This window comes from Orycteropus afer, unplaced genomic scaffold, assembly GCF_000298275.1.
Source record: "Orycteropus afer afer isolate SDZICR_OR568_19922 unplaced genomic scaffold, OryAfe1.0 scaffold00022, whole genome shotgun sequence".
Taxonomy (NCBI): domain Eukaryota; kingdom Metazoa; phylum Chordata; class Mammalia; order Tubulidentata; family Orycteropodidae; genus Orycteropus; species Orycteropus afer.
This window is the reverse complement of record NW_006921609.1, coordinates 12831546-12852501: the sequence shown is the minus strand read 5'-3', so window position 1 is coordinate 12852501 and position 20956 is coordinate 12831546.

Below are 20956 nucleotides of genomic sequence, written 5' to 3'. Positions count from 1 at the left end.
ATTTATGTCTTATTAAGTAGCATAAAATATATTGTACTATTTAAGCTGGTTCATAACAACTATATTGAATTGACATCACAACTATATTGAAGTGTCATCAAATGCAGGATGTTGCACTTAGGTGCCATTGAGTCGTGTATGCCTCATAGCAACCCTATGTAGAGCAGAACTAAACACTGCCCAGACCTGTATCAGTCCCATGATCCTTGATACACATGAGCCCATTGTTACAGGCACTGTGTCAATGCATCTTGTTGAGGGCCTTCCCCTTTTTTGTTGACCCTCCACTTTACCAAGCATGATATCCTACTGCAGGGATGATCCCTTATTGACAACATGATCAAAGTAAATGGGATGTAGTCTGGTCATTCTTGCTTTCAAGGGACATTCCACCTGCATATTTTAGTTATTTTAGCAGTCCATGGCACTTTTATTATTCTTTGTCAACACGACAACTCAAAAGCATCAACTCTTCTTTGGTCTTCCTTATTCATTGCCCAGTTCTCACATGCATATGAAGCGATTGAAAAATACCATGGCTTGTGTCAGGGGCATCTTAGATTTCAAGGAAATATCTTTGTTCTTAAGCACCTGAAAGAGGTCTTTTGCAGCAGATTTGCCCAAGGAAATACATCCTCTGATATCTTGACTGTTGCTTCCATTGATGTTGATTGTAGAACCAAGTAATATGAAGTCTTTGACAATTTCAATCTTCTCTCCATTTATCGTGATGCTGCTTGTTGGTCCAGTTGTGAGGATTTTTATTTTCTTTATATTGATGTACAATCCATACTGCAGACTGTATTCTTCAATCTTCATCAGTAAGTATTTCAAGTCATCTTCACTTTCAGCAAGCAAAATTGTGTTGTCAGCATATCACAGGTTGTGAGTGAGTCTTCATCCAATACTGATGCCACATTCTTCTTCATATAGTCCAGCTTCTCTGATTATTTGCTCAGCATACAGACTGAATAAGTATAGGGAAAGGATGTACCCTGAAACACTCCCTTCTTGATTTTAAACCATGCAGTATCCCTTGTTCAATTAGAATGACTGCCTCCTTGTCTACGTACAGGTAACTCATAAGTACAATTAAGTGTTCTGAAATTCCTATTTTTCTCAATGTTATCCATAATTTGTTACAATCCTCACAATTGAATGCTTTTCAATAGGCAAAAAAACACAAGTAAACATCTTTTTGGTATTCTTTGCTTTCAGAAAAGATCTATCTGATATCCGTTATGATTCCCCTCATTCCACATCCTCTTCTGAATCCAGCTTGCATCTCTGGAAGTTTTCTGTCAATATACTGCTGCAAATGTTTTGAAGTTTTCTTCAGCAATATTTCAATTGCATGTGATACCAATAATATTGTTCAATAATTTCCATATTCTGTGGGATCACCTTTTCTTGGAAATGGGTACAAATAATGGATCTCTTCCAGTCCGTTGGCCCGACAGCTGTCTTCCAAATCTCTTGGCATAGCAGAGTGAGTGCTTCCAGCACAGCATCCATTTGTGGAAACATGTCAATGAGTATTCTGCCAATTCCTGGAGCTTTGTTTTTTTCACCACTTCCTTCAGTGCAGCTTCAATTTCTTCCTTCAACACCATTGGGTCTTGATCATATGCCACCTTCTGAAATAGGTGAACATCGACCAATTCTTTTTGGTATAATGACTCTGTGTATTCCTTCCATCTTCTTTTGATGTTTCCTTCATCATTCAGTATATTGCCAATTGAATCCTTCAGTTTTTCAACTTGAGGCTTAAATTTTCCCTTCAGTTCTTTCAACTTGAGAAATACTAAGCATGTTCTTCCCTTTTGCCTTTTCAACTCCATGTTTTTGCACATGTGATTATAATAATTGACTTTGTCTTCTCTAGCTGCCCTTTGAAATCTTCTGTTCAGCTCTTTTGTCTTGTCATTTCTCCCATCTGCTATAGCCACTCTTCATTCAAAGACAAGTTTCAGAGTCTCTTCTGACATCTATCTTGGTCTTTTCTTCCTTTTCTGTCTTTTTAATGACCTTTTGCTTTCTTCATGGATGATATTCTTGATGTCATTCCACAATTCTTCTGGTTTTTGGTTATTGATGTTCAATGCATCAATTCTATTCTTTAAACAGTCTTTAAATTCAAGAGGGATTATTCAAGGTCATATTTTGGGTCTCAAGGACACGTTTTAATGATGGTTATTTGATTCAAAATGGCCAAAACTGCTCCATGTCAGTTCACTAATGCCTGGGATATCAATCTTCATTTTTTCCATTTCATTTTGGACAAATTCCTATTTTCCTAGATCCATACTTTGCACATTCCATGTTCCAATTATTAATGGATTTTTGCTTCTGTTTCTTCTCATTTTCAGTTGTGCCACACCAGTAAATGGAGGTCCTGAAAGTTTTACTTTATCCATATCATTAAGGGTGGCTCTGCTCTGATGAGGTAGCTCTTTCCCAGTGGTCTCTTGAGTGCCTTCCAACCTGAGGGGCTCATTTTGCAGCACTGTACTGGACAATGTTTCAGGGCTATTCATAAAGTTGTCCAGTAATATATGAGACAGTGTTCCACTGCTATTTATAAGGTTTTCACTGGCCAATTCTTTGAGAAATGGATGGCCTCTTCTTTTTTCCCAGTCTTTCTCAGTCTGGAATCTCCACTGAAACCCATCCACCCTAGGCAATCCTGTTAGTGTTTGAAACACCAATGGCACAGCTTTCAGCCTCACAGCAACAGGCAATACACCACAGTATGACAAACTCACAGACAAGTTCCTCTCCCTTAGCTTCCTGTCTGGAAACTTTCTCTCTTACCTGCTCTGGTAGTCAGCCCTGGATGCCACTTCTTGCTTGGGGTCTCTCTCCCTCTTACCTGTTCTAGCCATAGGCCCTGGCTGCTGCTCCCTGCCTGGGAGGAATGCTGTTTACATTCTTTAAAAAAAAAAAACAAAAAAACAGTTTAAAGTCGTCAAGGTGAAGTTATTTAGATCTAATAAATATAATGATCACTTCTTAGAAAATTTATTGTAGAACTAGTAAGTGTTTATGATAACAATATAAAACTCTTCTGTCAGAATAGTCAATGTACATCTAATAAGTATGAAAAACTGAAACAGATTAGTGCTGATGTTATTGTTGTCGTTAGGTGCCATCAAGTCATCTCCGACTCATAGTGACTCTATGTATAATAGAATGAAACACTGCATGGTCTTGTGCCAACATCATGATCCTTGCAATACCTGAGCCCATCATTGTAGCCATTGTGTCAATCCATTTTGTTGAGGGCCTTCCACTTTTTTGTTGACTCTCCACTTTACCAAGCATGATATCCTTCTCCAGGGAATGGTCCCTTCTGACAACATGACCAAAGTAGGTCAGATGAAGTCTGGCCATTCTCTCTTCCAAGGAACATTCCAACTGCCCTTCTTCCAGGACAGATTTATTAGTTCTTTTAGCAGTCCATAGCACTTTCAGTATTCTTCACCAACACCACAACTCAAAAGGATTAACTCTTCTTTTGTTTCCTTATTCATTTTCAACCTCTCACATGTATGTGAGGTGATTGAAAATGCCATGACTTGGGTTAGGCACACCTCAGTCTTCAGGGAGACACCTTTGCTCTTCAACACTTGAAAAAGGTCTTTTGCAGCAGATTTGCCCAATGAAATATGTCATCTGATGTCTTGACTGATGCTTCCATTGGTGTTGATTGTAGAACCAAGCAATACGAGGTCTTTGACAACTTCAATCTCTCTCCATTTATCATGATGCTGCTTATTGGTCCAGTTGTGAGGATTTTTGTTTTCTTTATATTGAGGTATAAATCTATACAGCACACTGTACCATACTTATTCAATCTGTATGCTGAGAAAATAATCAGAGAAGCTGGAGTATATGAAGAACATGGCATCAGGATTGGAGGAAGGCTCATTAACAACCTGTGATATGCAGGTGACACAAGTTTGCTTGCTGAAAGTGAGGATGACTTGAAGCACTTACTGATGAAGATCGAATAGTACACAATAGTGTACAGTATGGTGAAAGGATACAACCCTGACTCACTCCATTCCTGATTTTAAACTATGCTGTGTTCCCTTGTTCTGTTTGAACAACAGTCTCCTGGCCTATGTACACGTTCCTTATGAGTACAATTAAGTGTTCTGGAATTCCCATTTTTTTCAATGTTATTCACAATTTGTTATGATTCACACAATTGGATGCTTTTCAGTAGTCAATAAAACACAGTAAACATCCTTCTGATATTCTTTGCTGTCAGCCAAGATCCATCTGATACCGATAATGATATCCTTCATTACATGGCCCCTTCTGAATGCAGCTTGCATTTATAGAAGTTCTCTGTCAATATACAGCTGCAACTCTTTTTTAATTGTCTTCAGCAAGATTTTACTTGTGTTTGATATTGTTGTTTGATAATGTCCACATTCTGTGGAATGACCTTTCTTTGGAATGGGTATAAATATGGATCTCTTCTAGTCAGTTGGCCAGGTACCTCTCTTCCATATCTTTTGGCGTAGACATGTAAGTGCCTCCAGGCTGCATCTGATTGTTGAAACATCTCAATGGGTATTCCGTCAATTCCTGGATCATTCTTCACCAATTCTTTCAGTGCAGTTTCAGCTTCTTCCTTCAGTACCATTGGTTCTTGATCATATGTCACCTCCTGAAATAGATGAACACTGACCGATTCTTTTTGGTACAGTGACTCTGTGTATTCCTTCCACATTCTTTTGATGTTTCTTGTATCATTCAATATTTTGCCCATGCTGTTGTTGTTGTATGTGACATAAAATCTGACCCAACTCATAGCAACCCCTCCTTGGGTTTCCAATATAGTATCACTACAGAAGTAGATTACCCAAACTTCTTTCCAAGGGGTGGTTAGTGGGTTTGGACTGCCAGCCTTCTGGATAGCAGTCAAGTGCCTTAGTCACTACACTATTTTGCTCATGGAATCCTTCAATATTGCAACTCGAGGCTTAATTTTTTTTGTTTGTTTGTTTATTCAGCTTGAAAAAATGCCGAGTATGTTCTTCCCTTTTGGTTTTCTAACTCTAGATCTTCGCTTGTTGTTGTTGTTGCTATGTGCCATCGAGTCGAACCCAACTCATTGCGACCCCTCCTTGGCTTTCCAAGGCAGGATCACTATGGAAGTAGATTGCCCAACTTTCCTTCCAAGGAGTGGCTGGTGGGTTTGAACCGCCATGCTTCTGGTTAGCAGTCAAGTGCCATAGGCACTATGCTACCAGAGCTCCTTGATATTTGCATATTTCATTATAGTAATTAACTTTGTCTTCTCAAGCTGCTCATTAAAATATTCTGTTCAGCTCTATTATCTTGTCATTTCTTCCATTTGCGTTAGCTACTCTCCATTCAAGGGCAAGTTTCAGAGTCTCTTCTCACATCCATTTTGGTCTTTTCTTCATTTTTTGTCTTTTTAATAACCTTTTGCTTTCTTCATGGATGATGTTCTTGATGTCATTCCACAATTCCTCTGGTTTTTGGTTATTGGTGTTCAATACATCAAATCTATTCTTTAGATGGTCTCTAAATTCAGAAGAGATATAATCAAGGTCCTATTTTAGCTCTCATGGACTTCTTTTAATTGAAATCTTCAACTTCAGCTTGAACTTCCATAGGAGAAGTTGATAGTCTGTTCCACAGTCAGCTCCTGGCCTTGTATTGGCTGAAGATATGGAGCCTCCCTGTCACCTCTTGCCACAGCTTTAGTCACTCTGATACCTGCGTACTCCATCTGGCAAATTCTACATGTAGAGTCACTGTTTGTGTTGTTGAAAAAAGGTATTTGCAATGAACAAGTCATTGTACTTACAAAATTCTATCATGCATCTCCAGCTTTATTTATATCACCAAGGCCATATTTTCCTACTACTTTGTTTCCAACTTTTGCGCTCCAATCACCAGTGATAATTAACACATCTTGACTGCATGTTCAGTCAATACCTCAGGTATTGCTAATTACTAGATTACTTCCTCATCTTTGGCTTTGGTCGTTGGTGTGCAAATTTGAATAATAGTAGTATACTATCCTATAATAGTAGTAATTTTATCCTATAACTGACAGCATTGTACTTCAGGATATAACTTGAAACATCCTTTGTGATGCTGAAAGCCATGTCATTCCTCTTCAATTTGTCATCCCTGGCATAGTATATCATGTGGGTGCCTGAATCAAAATAACCAATCAAAAACCAATCTATTTAAGCTCACTAATGCCTAGGATACCAATCTTTAATGTGTTCCATTTCATTTTTGACAACTTTCAATTTTCCTAGATTCATACTTTGTACATTCCATGTTCTTATTATTAATGGATGTTTGCAGCTGTTTCTTCTCATTTTGAGTCATGCCGCATAAGCAAATGGGGGTCGTGAAAGCTTTGCTCTATCCAAATCATTAAGATTGGCTCTACTCTGATGAGGCAGCTCTTCCCTAGTCATATCTTGAGTGCCCTCAGACCTGAGGGGCTCATCTTCCAGCGCTATCAAGCAATGTTTTAGGGCTATTCATAAAATTTTCTAGTAATATGTGAGACAGTGTTTCACTGCTATTCATAAGGTTTTCACTGGCCTATTTTTGAGAACTGGATGGCCTCCTCCTTCTTCTGAGTCTGTCTTATTCTGGAAGTTCTGCTGAAACCTGTCCACCATGAGTAACCTTGTTGGCATTTGAGCCTCTGGTGGCATAGCCTCCAGCCTCACAACAACATGCAAGCCACCACAGTACGACAGCCTGAAGACAAGTTTGTCTCCCTTAGCTGTTCCAAACCACTCTGCTTACTTCCTCATCTCCCTTAGCTGTTCCACACTGCCACTGGTTGATAGGTTTTTATAAACTCAAATATTATTACTGTAGAATGACTGGAAAAAGAACAAATATTCAGTGGAATTTGTTATGTGTTAAGCTTGCTTAAATTTTAAGATTTATAATTATTTTCAATTTTACTTAATAGAATTTGAAAAATAAGTAACTACTCCTTGAAATTATCTAGTCACATTTTCCCACATTCTGAATGCTAAACTGGTTCTAGATTTGGTTGTTGTTGTTAGGTGTCATTGATTCAGCTCTGACTCATAGTCACCCTACGTACAATAGAACAAAACACAAAACACAAAACATAATCCTATGCCAGCCTCACAATTCTTGTTATACTTAAGCTCATCCTTGCACCACTGAGTCAGTCCATCTTGTTGAGGATTATGCCCTTTTTCACTGACCCTCTGTTTATCAAGCATGGTATCTTTTTCCAAGGAATGTTCCTTTCTGATCACATGACCAAAGTAGGTGAGACAAGATCTGGCCATTCTTGTTTCTAAGGAGCATTCTAGCTGCAATTCTTCCAGGTCAGATTTGTTTGTTCTTCTGGCATTCCATGGTATTTTCAGTGTTTTTTGTCAACACCGCAATCTAAAGCATTAACCCTTCTTCAATCTTCCTTATGCAATGTCTAGAGTTTGCATGCATTTGAGTTGATTGAAAATACTATAATTTGGGTTAGGCCCCCCTTAGTCTTCAAAGAGACATCTTTGCTCCTAGCACTTTAAAGAAATATTTGGCAACACATTTGCCCAGTACAATACATCATCAGATTTCTTTACTGCTGTTTCTTTGGGTGTTGATTTTGTATCCAAGTGAAATTAAATCCTTGACAACTTCACTTTTCTCCATTTATCATGATACTGCTTATTGGTCCATTTGTGAGGATTTTTGTTTTCTTTATGTTCAGGTGTCATTCATGCAGAAAGATATAGTCTTTGATCTTCTTCAGTAAGTGCTTCAAATTATCTTCACTTTCAATAAGCAAGGCTGTGTCATCTGCGTATTGCAGGTTATTAATGAGGCTTCCTACATTCAGTAAGGTAAAGACTTAGATAAATAACATAAAGGAAAACAGTAAGTTCCCAATTAAGTTATGAGTTCAGACTATGTTTTCAGACATTAATTATGCTTACACTTGCAGGAGAAGGGGAGGAATAAGAAGGTAGGATAATACTAACAACTTATTTGACTTCAACCACAAAACCCAAATCCATTGCCACTGAGTCAAATTCTAACTCATAGGGACTATATAGGACAGATTAGAACTGCCCATAAGGTTTCAAGGCTGTGAAGCTTTACAGAAACAGACTGCTGGTGGGTTTGAATTACCAAACTTGAGTTAGCAGTAGAGTGCTTAACTACTATGCCAACAAACTTTCATTTGACTCAAACCAAAAACCAAACTCATGGCCATTGAGTTAATTCCAATGCATAGAAACCCCTGCTGGGCTTCCAAAGCTGTAATTTTTTACAGAAGGAGACTGTTTCATCTTTCTTCCACAGAGCAGTTGGAAGATTTGATCCATCCACCTTTTGGTTAGCTGCCAAATTCCTTTACTATTACACCACCAGAGCTCCTTATTTTGACTACATTACTGAAATTCACTAAGATAATTGACAACTTTCCCATTTTTTATGCTTAGACTGAATCTCAAATCAGTTACGTTAAATCATCCCACATGGTGAAGTTTATCCACTTATACTGCACTTAAATCTGGGAACTCCACAGCTACACAGCATTAACAGCAGGTCAACGGAGAATCACATTTGAAATTCAAAATAAACAAGAAAAAGACCAGTCAATTTTTGGCTTGTTAAGTGCATTTTTATTGATTGCATTTTCTAACTTCAGCAAGAATCCAAAGGACAAAAACTGGTCCTGTGGCTTTTGCTTTTTTATTATCCTAAACAGGAAAGAAAGAATGGGATAGAGAATAAGAACATAAAATAGCTATTTCTGCAAAAATTATCACCTTCCTCATAGCATCATAATTTACTCCCAGTCCATAAGGTCCTCAATTCCAGTGATTGGGATGATGGATGACTCCACTTCAGTTACAACCGGCAAAGATGCTGCAATGTATCACTCTGCAGGATGTACAATAGAACAAACCAACCAGCAGGAAGGAATGGCAAGCAGAGGTGCCCAGGGAATTCTCTTCAGAGGAGAAGTAGATAGTTGCTCCATGGAATTATGTAAAATACGGCTTGTAAATATTTCTCCCATTGTGGACACATGCATGTGCAACTTGACAGAAAAGGGCAACACTGCCATAGGAGAATGCAAAAATATTTTCCACTTCAGTACCCATATTTTTCGCATGGCCAGATTTTGCATAAAACAAAGCTCTAGCTCTATGCCCAGTGAACTGTTGAGAATGAAAAAATATATATTTGAGGTTAAAGAATACCCATTAAGGTTTTATCACAGAGATCTGGTTCACTTTCAATGTTATAATTCAACACCAAAGTAACCCTAAACTGTGCAGTAATATTTCCTTACATCATATTTCTAGGATTCAAAACCAAAACCAAACCCACTGACATCAAATTGATTCCAGCTCATAGTGACCATTTTAGGACAGAGAAGAACTGCCCCCATAGGGTTTCCAGGACTGTAAATATTTACAGAAGGAGATTGCTTTATCTTTCTCCTGTAGAGCACCTGGTAGGTCCGAACCACTAACCTTTTGGTGAGCAGCTGAAAACTTTCACTGCTCCACCAGAGCTCCTTGATAACTCTTAATAAGTCAGTATTAAATCTGAACCTAATGAATTATGATCTGAAACAATGTCCAGCAAATTTTATCTTCTCTGTTCATTTTGCCATTGGTTGACAAAAAGAATTTTCAGAGTACACCACATATACAGTCACTCCTATCCCTGTCCTGCCTGTGAAACCTGCATTGGAAAGAAAAATCTAGCTAACCACATTCTCACAAAATCTAATAGAAATCTACCTTCTACAGAATAAGGCTAAAAGCCTTTGGTCTTAATCAAACCTTAATAGCTAAGACCTCCCAGCAGCAAAGAATAAAAGTTGTTATTAGCATTTCCTGAGTTCCTAGTAATTAGCAAGAACAACTTCTTGACAGGTTCTTAAGGCCAGTTTGCAGTATGCTCTTGCCGATTTCTTCCTATTCTTTTTATCTGAAAACTTCTGTTCCCCAGAAGTAGCCACATTTTTAAAGTATTTATTTATTTGCTCAGAAAAGGAAAAGTAGGACTAAATGAGAGATGTGAATGATGAAATAATATTTTATATATCTTCCATTCTCATACAAGAGATTTGAAAGAACACTTGTGCTAAGAACTCAAAGATACTCAAACTCTTAAGGATACTCAAACTCTTTATTTTATTTTCTTGGAACACAAACTACAAACTTAATGTTTTTAATTGTGTTCTGTAATCACTATTCTTTGAAAATGGTCAAACAAGTTTGGGAATGAGTTGGTTAAACAAAGTTAAATAGGTTATATTTACTGCATAACTTTGCAGAGATTTTCACATATTCAAGCATTGTAAATATCAACAAGGGGGATCTTATAAGTTTTCTCAAGTGTATTTGAATTTTAAAACTTTTGTTTTCAACTAAAATGTATTCACATCTTATGGAATTTATAGTCTATAAAGCACATTTTGAAAAACCCAGGCTCAGAGTTGTGTTAATAAAGACAATCCAGAATGTGGGAGCAGGACTTCTGGAAAGATGGTAGCAGACAAGCTACACAAACCCTGTTCAACAAAGAAAAGAGAAACCTATTAAAACAGGTTCAGAAGATAATCCTGAAGCCCTGAGCTATGAAAGGAAGGGTACAGAAGTGGATTAAACACCAACTAAAAGGAGAACCTGAATGAAAACAGTGACTAAGAAGATAAACAGAGCTTCAGACTGTCAGCTATTCTGATGGCATGGACAGTTTGAATATTTCTAACTGGTGTTAGGACCTGAGAAGTAAACTAAAAATTGGTCCTGCTCACCAAGGGCTGCATGGATGACTACACTGGTGCCTGATGATTAAAAAGGGAAACATCAAAGAAGGAAACAAACTGAAATGTGGACTTTCAGCTGTCCAGAGGGTATAGCAATTGTGAATGTTTACAAGTGGTGGCCATTTTGGATATTTAAAGTGACAGCATTTTCTTTCAGATTCCAGAGACCTAAGAATAGGCTCTGCTTGCCAAGGACAGCACAGATGTAGGGGAGGCTGACAACTGGAAGGGAGACATGTGGTTAGTGCATAAGTGCTACCAAGTAGTGAATACAGGAGCACAGTGCCCTGTTTACTCAGATACATCCAAACAAACCAAAGAAAATGAAAATCTTGGGAGAATCCACTCCAACATACATGTAAACATAAAAATGTCACAGTGTGTCAGAGACAACAGATCATCACAGTCCACACAAAGAAGCAAGATAAAGCAGGAGAAACAAGGGTCTAGGATACAGACCCATAACACATCCTGGAGGAAGAAGCAGCCTTAGAACTCCCTGATAAGGAATTAAAAGTGATGATATTTAATGGGTTGAGAGACAGATCAAGGAAAACACTGACAAAATTGAGGAAAACATAGACAAAACGTTAGAACAATTTCAGAAGACAGTACAAGAACAAAATGACAAAATCAATGAAAAATTAGAAATGATACACAATCTACAGATAGAAATCCAGATTAACACTAAATTTTCAGAAATAGAGAACACACTGAAAAGGCAAAGTAGTAGAATTGAATCAATTGAAGAGAGAATTAGTGAGATTGAAGACAAATACTTCAATACTTCTTTGGAAAGGAATCAATCAGAAAAAATTTCAAAACAAAATGAAGAAAGCCTTAGATTCATGTGGGATACCATCAAAAGGAATAATCTACATGTCATAGAAATTACAGAACAGGAAGAGACAAATAAAACTACAGAGAAAATTGTTGAAGAATTGTAGGAAGAAAATTTCCCTGATATGATGAAAGATGAGAATATGTCCACTCAAGAAATCCAATGAAACCCAAACAGGATACACCCCAAAAGAAAATCACCAAGATATATCATCATCAAACTCCCCAAAACCAAAGACAAAGACAGAATCCTGAAAGCAGCATGGGGAAAATGAAAAGTTATTACAAAGGGAAACCAACGAGACTGTGCTCTGATTTCTCAGCAGAAACTGTTCAGGCAAGAAGGCAATGGGATGGTATATATACTACCCTGAAAGAAAAGAAATTTCAACCAGCAATTATATATCCAACAAAATTGTCCCTCAAATATGATGGTGAAATTAGGGTATTTCCAGATAGGCAGAAATTAAGGGAATTTGTGAAAACCAGACCAACCTTACAAGAGATGCTAAAGGGGGTCCTTTGGACAGAGAACCAACAACAGCAAACAACAACTGACCATTAACACACATGATGATGTAACTCAAACACCAACACAGTTATGGAAATTTTGAAAGTAAATAAGAGTACAAGATTGTAAACAGGGAACCAGAGATATCACTTGGCAAATGAGGACAACTACAAACTGATAAAAGGGGCAAACATAGTGTAGTTACAGAACTTCTAAATAGTGAGGACGTCAAAAGAATTGTCAGATAGAATGGACTGTTCTAAACTTGGGAAGGAAATTATAAATCACAGAGTAACCTCACAGAAAAATGATAAACTTCATATCAAAATAAAAAACAAGACAAGCACAAATATTTAACAAATACTAAAACAACAACAATGAAAGAAATGATAACATGATTCATAATTAAAACAAGCTCAGCACAGAAAATTATATAGAACAAAGAAATCAGCAACACAATGAAAAACCACATAACAAAATGACACCAACAAATTCATACTTGTCGATAATTACACTGAATATCAGTGGATTAAATGCACCACTCAATAGATGAAGCATTGCATAATGGATAAGAATACATAACCCATCAATATGTTATCTACAAGAGACACACCTTTGAGAGAAAGACTAGAATAAAAAATCAAAGGTTAGAAAAAACTACATCAAGCAAATGGCATTCAAAAAAGACCAGGAGTGGCAATACTAATTTCTGATACAACTTACAATAAGAGAAAAACCACCATAAGAGACAAAGAAGGACATTATATAGTGATTTAAAGGATCAATTAAACAAGAGAACACAAACATAAGAAATATCTATGCACTCAATGAAAAAGCCCCAAAATGCATAAATCACACTTTCACAGAATTGAAAAAAAACAAATAGATGACTCCACAGTCATAGTAAGAGTCTTTAATACACCACTTTCAATGAAAGATAGAACAACTGGAAAGAAACTGAATGACTCAGAAGAAGAAAACAATACAATCCACCAACTTGACCTTATAGACATCTACAGAGCACTTCACAGAATGATAGCACAATATATATTACTTCTAGCATACATGTAATGTTCTCCAGGATAGATCATATGTTAGGACACAAAGCAACCCTTAATGAATTTAAAATCATTGAAATACTGCAAAGCATCTTCTCATATCACAATGCTAAAAAATTAGAAATCAACATTAGGAAGATTAGCAGCAAAAGAGCAAACACATGGAAACTGAATAATGCTATCCTTAAAAAAGACTGAGTAACAGAAGAAATAAAAAGTGGAATTAAAAAATTCCTTGAATCAAACAAGAATGAAAACACAGCATACCAAAATCTTTGGAACATAGCAAAAAAAGTAATCAGAGGTCAATTTATAACAATAAATCACACACATCAAAAAAGAAGAAAGAGCCAAAATAAACACCTTAACCCAACATCTCCAAAAATTAGAAAAAGAATAGCAAGAAAAGCTTACAGTCACTAGAAGAACAGAAATAATAAAAATTCAAGCAGTAATAAATGAAAAAGAAAATAGAAAGGCAATAGAAAAAAATCAACCAGACTAGAAGTTTAAAAAAAAAAAGAAAAAAAAAACTTAATAAAATTAACAAACCACTGGCAAATTTGAGACTGACCACACCCCAAGAGGCAGGAAGCAGGGGAAAACCTGGGGATGACACAGAGGCACAGGATCCAAGTAAGAGGAGCAAGACAGGCCCCACTCCAAGAGGCAGGAAGTGGGGGAAAAGCCAGGGATGACACAAAGCCACAAGATCCAGTAAAAGGGACGGTGGAGAGATTTCAAACAGCTAAGGAAGACAAACTTGTCTGTCAATGTGTTGTACTGTGGTGGCTTGCATGATGCTGTGAGGCTGTGTCACCAGTGTTTCAAACACCAGTAGGGTTGCACATGGCACACAGGTTTCAAGGCAGCTTACAGACTGAGACAGACTAGGAAGAAGGAAGAGGCCATCCACTTCTCAAAGAATTGGCCAGGGAAAACCTTATGAATAGCAGGGAAACACTGTCTGATACATTACTGGGCAACTTTATGAATAGCGCAGAAAAACATAGTGCAGGAAGATGAGCCCTTTAGGTCAGAAAGCCCTCAAAGTATGACTGGGAAAGATCTGCCTCCTCAGAATAGAACCAACCTTAATGATACAGATAAAGTGCACCTTTCGGAACCTCCATTTGCTGACATGACATGCCTCAAATTGAGGAGAAAGAGCTGAAACATCCATTAATAATCAAAACATGGAATGTACAAAGTACGAATCTAGGAAAACTGGAAGTTGTCAAAAATGAAATAGAATGCATAAAGATTCATATCCTAGGAATGTGTGATGAAATGGACTGGTTTTGGCCATTTTGAATCAAACAACAATGTGATCTACTATGCTGGGAATGACAATTTGAAGAGGAATGGCATGGCATTCATCATCTAAGAGGATGTTTCAAGATCTGTCATGAAGTACAATGCTGTCAGTTATAGGATAATATCCATACACCTACAAAGAAGATCAGTTACATTATTACTGAAATTTATACACCAACCACCAAAGCCAAAGACAAGGAAATTGAAGATTTTCATCAACTTCTGCAGTGTGAAATTGACTGAACATGCAATAAAAATGTGTTAATTATCACTGGTGATTAGCATGCAAAAGTTAGAAACAAAGAAGAATCATTAGTAGTTGGAAAATTTGGCCTTGGTGACAGAAATAATGCACAGATCGCATGATAGAATCTTGCAAGACCAATGACTTATTCATTGCAAATACCTTTTTTCAACAACACAATCGGCAGTTATACATATGGACTTTGCCAGATGGTATACACAGGAATCAGATTGACTATATCTGTGGCAAGAAGTGATGGAAAAGCTCAATATCTTTTGCCGAAACAAGGCCAGGAGTTGATTGTAGAACAGACCATCAATTGCTCATATGCAAGTCCAAGTTCAAGTGAAAGACAATTTAAACAACTCCACTAGAGCCAAAATTGGGCTTTGAGTATATCCCTCCTGAATTTAGAGGCCATCTGAAGAACAGATTTGATGAATTGAACACCAATGACTGAAAACTAGAAGAGTTGTGGGATGATATCAACAACATTATCCATGAAGAAAGCAAGAGATCATTAAAAAGACAAGAAGAAAAGACCAAAATGGATGTCAGAAGAGACTCTGAAACTTGCCCTTGAATGGAGAGTAGCTAAAGCAAATGGAAGAATTGACAAGATAAGTGAGCTGAACAGATTTCAAAGAGCAGCTTTAGCAGACAAAGCCAATTACTATAATGAAATGTGCAAACACCTGGAGTTAGAAAACCAAAGAGAACACACTCAACATTTCTCAAGTTGAAAGAACAGAGGAAAAAAATTAGTTTTAAGTTGCAATATTGAAAGATTCTGTGGGCAAAACTTTGAATGATGCAGGAAGCATCAAAAGAAGATGGAAGAAATACACAGAGTCACTTGCCAAAATGAATTAGTGAATGTTCATCCAATTGAAGAGGTGGCATATGATCAAGAACCAATGGTATTGAAGGAAGAAGTCAAAGCTGCACTGAAGGAACTGGTGAAGAACAAGGATCTGGGAATTGATGGCTTACTCATCGACATGTTTCAACAAACAGATGCTGTGCTGGGGGCACTCACTCAGCTATGCCAAAAGATTTGGAACATAGCTTCCTGGCCAACCGACTGTTAGAGATCCACATTTATACCCATTCCAAAAAAAGGTGATCCCACAGAATGTGGTAATTATTGAATAATATCATTAAATCACATGAAAGTAAAATCTTACTGAAGATAATTCAAAGACAGTTGCAGCAACATATTGAGAGAGAACTTGCATAAATGCAGACTGGATTAAGAAGAGGATATGAAACCCAGGATATCATTGCTGATGTCAGAGGGATCTTGGCTCAAAGCAAAGAATACCAGGAAGATGTTTGCTTGTGTTTTATTGACTATGCAAAAACATTCAATTCTGTGGATCATAACAAATTGTGGATAACTTTGAGAAAAATGGGAATTCCAGAACACTTTATTGTACTCATGAGAAACTTGTACATAGACCCGAAGGCTATTCTTTGAAAAGAACAAGGGGACACTGCATGGTTTAAAATCAAGAAAGGAGTGTGTCTGGGTTGTATCCTTTCACCGTACTTATTCTGTCTGTATGCTGAGCAAATAATCCAAGAAGCTAAATTATATGAAGAAGAATGCCGCATCAGGATTGGAGGAAGAATCATTAACAATCTGTGTTATGATAACAATACAACTTTGCTTGCTGAAGATGAGGATGATTTGAAGCATTTACTGATAAAGATTGCAGACTACACTGCATTATGGATTACATCTCAGTATAAAGAAAACAAAAATCCTCACAACTGGACTTATAAGCAGCATCATAACAAATGGAGAAAAAGATTGAAGTTGTCAAAGACTTCACATTGTTTAGTTCTACAATTGATACTGATAGAAGCAGGATTCAGGACATCAGATGATGTATAACTCTGGGGAAATCAGCTGCAAAGGACCTCTTTCAAGTGCTAAAGAGCAAAGATTTCTCCGTGAGGACTAAGGTATATGTGACACAAGCCATGGTACTTTTAATTGCCACATATGCATGTGAGAGCTGAACAATGAATTAAGTAGACTGAAGAAGAGTCGATGCTTTTGAGTTGTGGTGTTGACGAAGAATGCTCAAAGTACCATTGACTGCCAAAAGAACTAAAAAATCTGTCCTGGATGCTCCTTGGAAGTGAAGATGGCCAGACTTTGTCTCACCAACTTTGGTCATGTTGTCAGAAAGGACCATTCCCTGGATAACGATGTTGTGTATGGTAAGGTGGAGGGTTGATGAAAGTGGGAAGGCCCTCAATGAGATGAAATGACACAGTGGCTGAGGTGATGGTCTCAAGTATAGCAGGGATTGTGGAGCTGGTGCAGGACTAAGCAGTGTTTTGTTCTGCTGTACATAGGGTTGCTATAAGTAGGAGATGACTCGATGGCACCTAACAACAACAACAACTGGCAAATTTAACATAGGAAAGTAGGCATAAAATACAAATAATGAGAATAAGAAATGAATTAGGCAACATCACAACAGAACCAAAATAAACTAGAAGGATAATATCAGCATACTATTAAGAACTATATTCCAACAAATTTGAAAATCTAAAAGAAATGGAAATATTTCTAGAAACTTATTATTTACTTAAACTAATACAGACTGAGGGGGAATATTTGAACCATAGCATAATAGGAAATTGAATAGGTCATAAGAAATATTACCAATAAAAAAAAGCTCTGTCCCAGAGCTTCACTGGAGAATTCTACTGAATATTCAGAGAAGAATTGATACCAATCCTTCTCAAACTATTCCAAAACATAGAAAAGGATGGAATCCACTCAAATTCATTTCCTGAAGCAAGCATAAACTTAATACCAAGACAAGGCAAAGACTAAAAAGGAAAACTACACACCAATATCTCCCATGAACATAGATGCAAAAATCTTGAAAAAATCCTAGCCAATAGTCTCCAACAACACATCAAAAAAATAATCCATTATGACCAAGTGGGGTTCATATCAGGTATGGAAGGATGGTTCAACATTAGAAAAATAATCAGCATCTTCCATCCCATAAATAAGAGAAAGGAAAAGAATCACATGATTATATCAATTGATACAAAAAAGACATTTGATAAAATCCAACACACATTCCTGTTCAAAACTCTCAGCAAAATAGGAATAGAAGGGACATTCCTCAACATAATAAAGGACATATATGCAAAACCAACAGCCAACGTTATTCTCAATGGAGAGAACAATGGAGAGAGACTGACACCATTCCCTTTGCGAACAGGAACCAGACCAGAATGCCTCCTATCACCACTTCTATTCAACATGGTATTGGAAATCCTAGCCACGGCCATAAGGCAAGAAAAGGAAATCAAAGGCATCCAAATTGGTAATGAAGAAGTCAAACTATCCCTACTTGCTGATGATATGATCCTATACATAGAAAACCCAAGAGATTGAGCAAAAAACTACTGGAACTAATTGAGAGATTTAGCATAGTGACAGGATACAAGATCAACATCCAAAATCAGTTGGATTCCTCTAGACCAGCAAAGAGATTGCTGAAAAGGAAATCAATACCATTTACAATAGATAACAAAAAAGTAAAATACTTGGAAATAAATCTCACTAGGGACACCAAAGACCTACAAAAAGAAAACTACAAATCTCTACTTCAAGAAACCATAAGAGGGACTTCTGGTAAGATGGCAGAATAGGGAGAAAGACTTCACAGACCCTCTTCAACAAAGAAAAGGGGAACCAATTAACACAGACACAGAAGATAATCCTGAACCCCTGAGCCTTCAAGGGAAGGATATAGAAGTGAACTAAAGCCCAAATAGCAGAATAATTTGCATGAAAATAACAAAAAAGGAGACATACGTAGCTGTGGTCTGGCAGCGAACCTGAGTGAGCCTGATGGCATGGCACAGACAGTTTTGAGAGTGCCGAGTGGTTGTTGTTGTTGTTGCTATTTGCCGTCGAGTTGGCCCCGACTCATAGCGACCCCTCCTTGGGTTTCCGAGGCAGTATCACTACGGAAGTAGGATTGCCCAACCTTCCTTCCGAGGAGTGGCTGGTGGGTTTGAACCACCAGCCTTCTGGTTAGAAGTCAAGTGCCTTAGGCACTATGTTACCAGAGCTCCCTCCGAATGGTAGTAGGACCTAAAAATTAAGCCCTGCTAGCCAGGGACTGCACGAGGACTGCTCTGGTGGCTAGAGAATAAAAGGCAAAGCACCAGAGAAGAGGAAGGCATGCTGAGCTGCGGGCTTTTGCCTGTCCAGAGGGCACAGCCATTTTGAATGTTTAAAAGTGGCTTGACCATTTTGGATATTTAAAGAGACTGTGCTCTCCAAGATTTCAGGGGCTTAAGAACAGGTTCTGCTTGTTAGTAACCCCAAGGACACTCCAGACCTGGACGACTAAAAAGGTGTGACATTCCCCTTGTTACTCATTCCCCACACCACACGGTGAACAGAGGTGTGGCCATTCCCCACTCCCACCAACCTTCTGGGCCCATAGGAACTTCACCTCAGTTAGTGTGCTCAGGCAGGGCCTGAGTGTCCTGCCTTCCCCTCCCCCAATTTTTTACTTTTTTTGTGTGTGTGGTTTTTAGTTTGCTTGTTTTTGTCTGTTTCAAAGCATACTAATATTATTAATGCTTTTGTCCTTTTTATTATTACTCTTTAATCTTTCCCTCCCAGGTCCTAGTTTTCAGCTCTTTTTGTTTTCCCTGTTCCTGGTTGCAGTTTTTTTTTTTTTTTTTCCCCTCATGGTTAACCCCATTCCTTGTTTTTCTTTTTGCATTTTTCCCATTTTTAATCATTATTCTCCTTCTCTATGTTTTTTTTTCTTATTGTCCTATCTCCAGATATTGCAGGTTTTCTTGTATTTTTTTTCTTCTTTCCTTTTTTCTTTTCTTTGTTACTGTCCCTGTGTGATTACATGGTGTATTATTTGTCCATTTGCTTTTAGTTTTTTAATGGTTTTTCAACTGTAATTTCTGTCTAATTGAGTGGGCAACAGCAACAGTCTCCATAAAATACAACTACACCCATACCTCCTGAACTTCACTTACTGAGGGAGAGCCACGACCTCCTTCTCCATCAATGGGCCAATGATGAAAAAACATCAAGAAGAGCCTGAATTGCCCTTGGCTGCTCTTCACAAACAGTTAACAGAGATCTAAATAAAACAATGCCACAATGTCTCGGAGACAACAGACCATCACAGTCCACACAAAGAAGCAAGATAAAGTACTAGAAACAAGGGACCAGGATACAGATTAAGAATACATCCCTGAGGAAGAAGCAACATTGGAACTCTCTGATAAGGAATTCAAAAGAATTACATTTAGGTATCTTCAAAAGATTGAAAGACAGACCAAAGAAAACACAGAAAAAATCCTAGAAGAATTTTGGAAGAAAATACAACAACAAAATGACAAAAAAAAAAATTAGAAACGATTCTAAATCTACAGACAGAAATACAGAAGATTAATATTAAATTGTCAGAAATAGATAATGTATTGGAAGGGCAAAGGGGTAGAATTGATGCAATGGAAGACAGAATTAATGAGATTGAAGACAAATACCTAAATACTTCTTTGGAATGGGATCTATAAGAAATAATAATAATAATAATAATAAATGAAGAAAGTCTAAGGTTCATTTGGGATACATTCAAAAGGAATAACCTACATGACACTGGAATTCCAGAATAGGAAGAGAAAAATGAAACCACTGAAAAATTGTCCAAGATCTGCTGGAGGAGAAATTCCCTGATATGATGAAAGATGAGAATATATCCATCCAGGAAATCCCATGAACCCTAAACAGGTTAGACCCCAAAAGAAAATCACCAAGACACATCATCATCAAATTCATCGAAACCAAAGACAAATATAAAATCCTGAAAGCAGCATGGGAAAAACAAAAAGTTACTTAAAAAGGAGAGCCAGTAAGAATAAGCTCTGATTTCTCAGCAGAAACCATGCAAGTGAGAAGGTAATGAGATGATATATATAGAACCCTGAAAGAGAAAAATTTTCAACCAAGAATTATATATCCAGCAAAATTGTCCCTCAAATATGATGGTGAAATTAAAAGATTTCCAGACAAGCAGAAACTAAGGGAATTTGTTAAAACCAGACCAACCTTA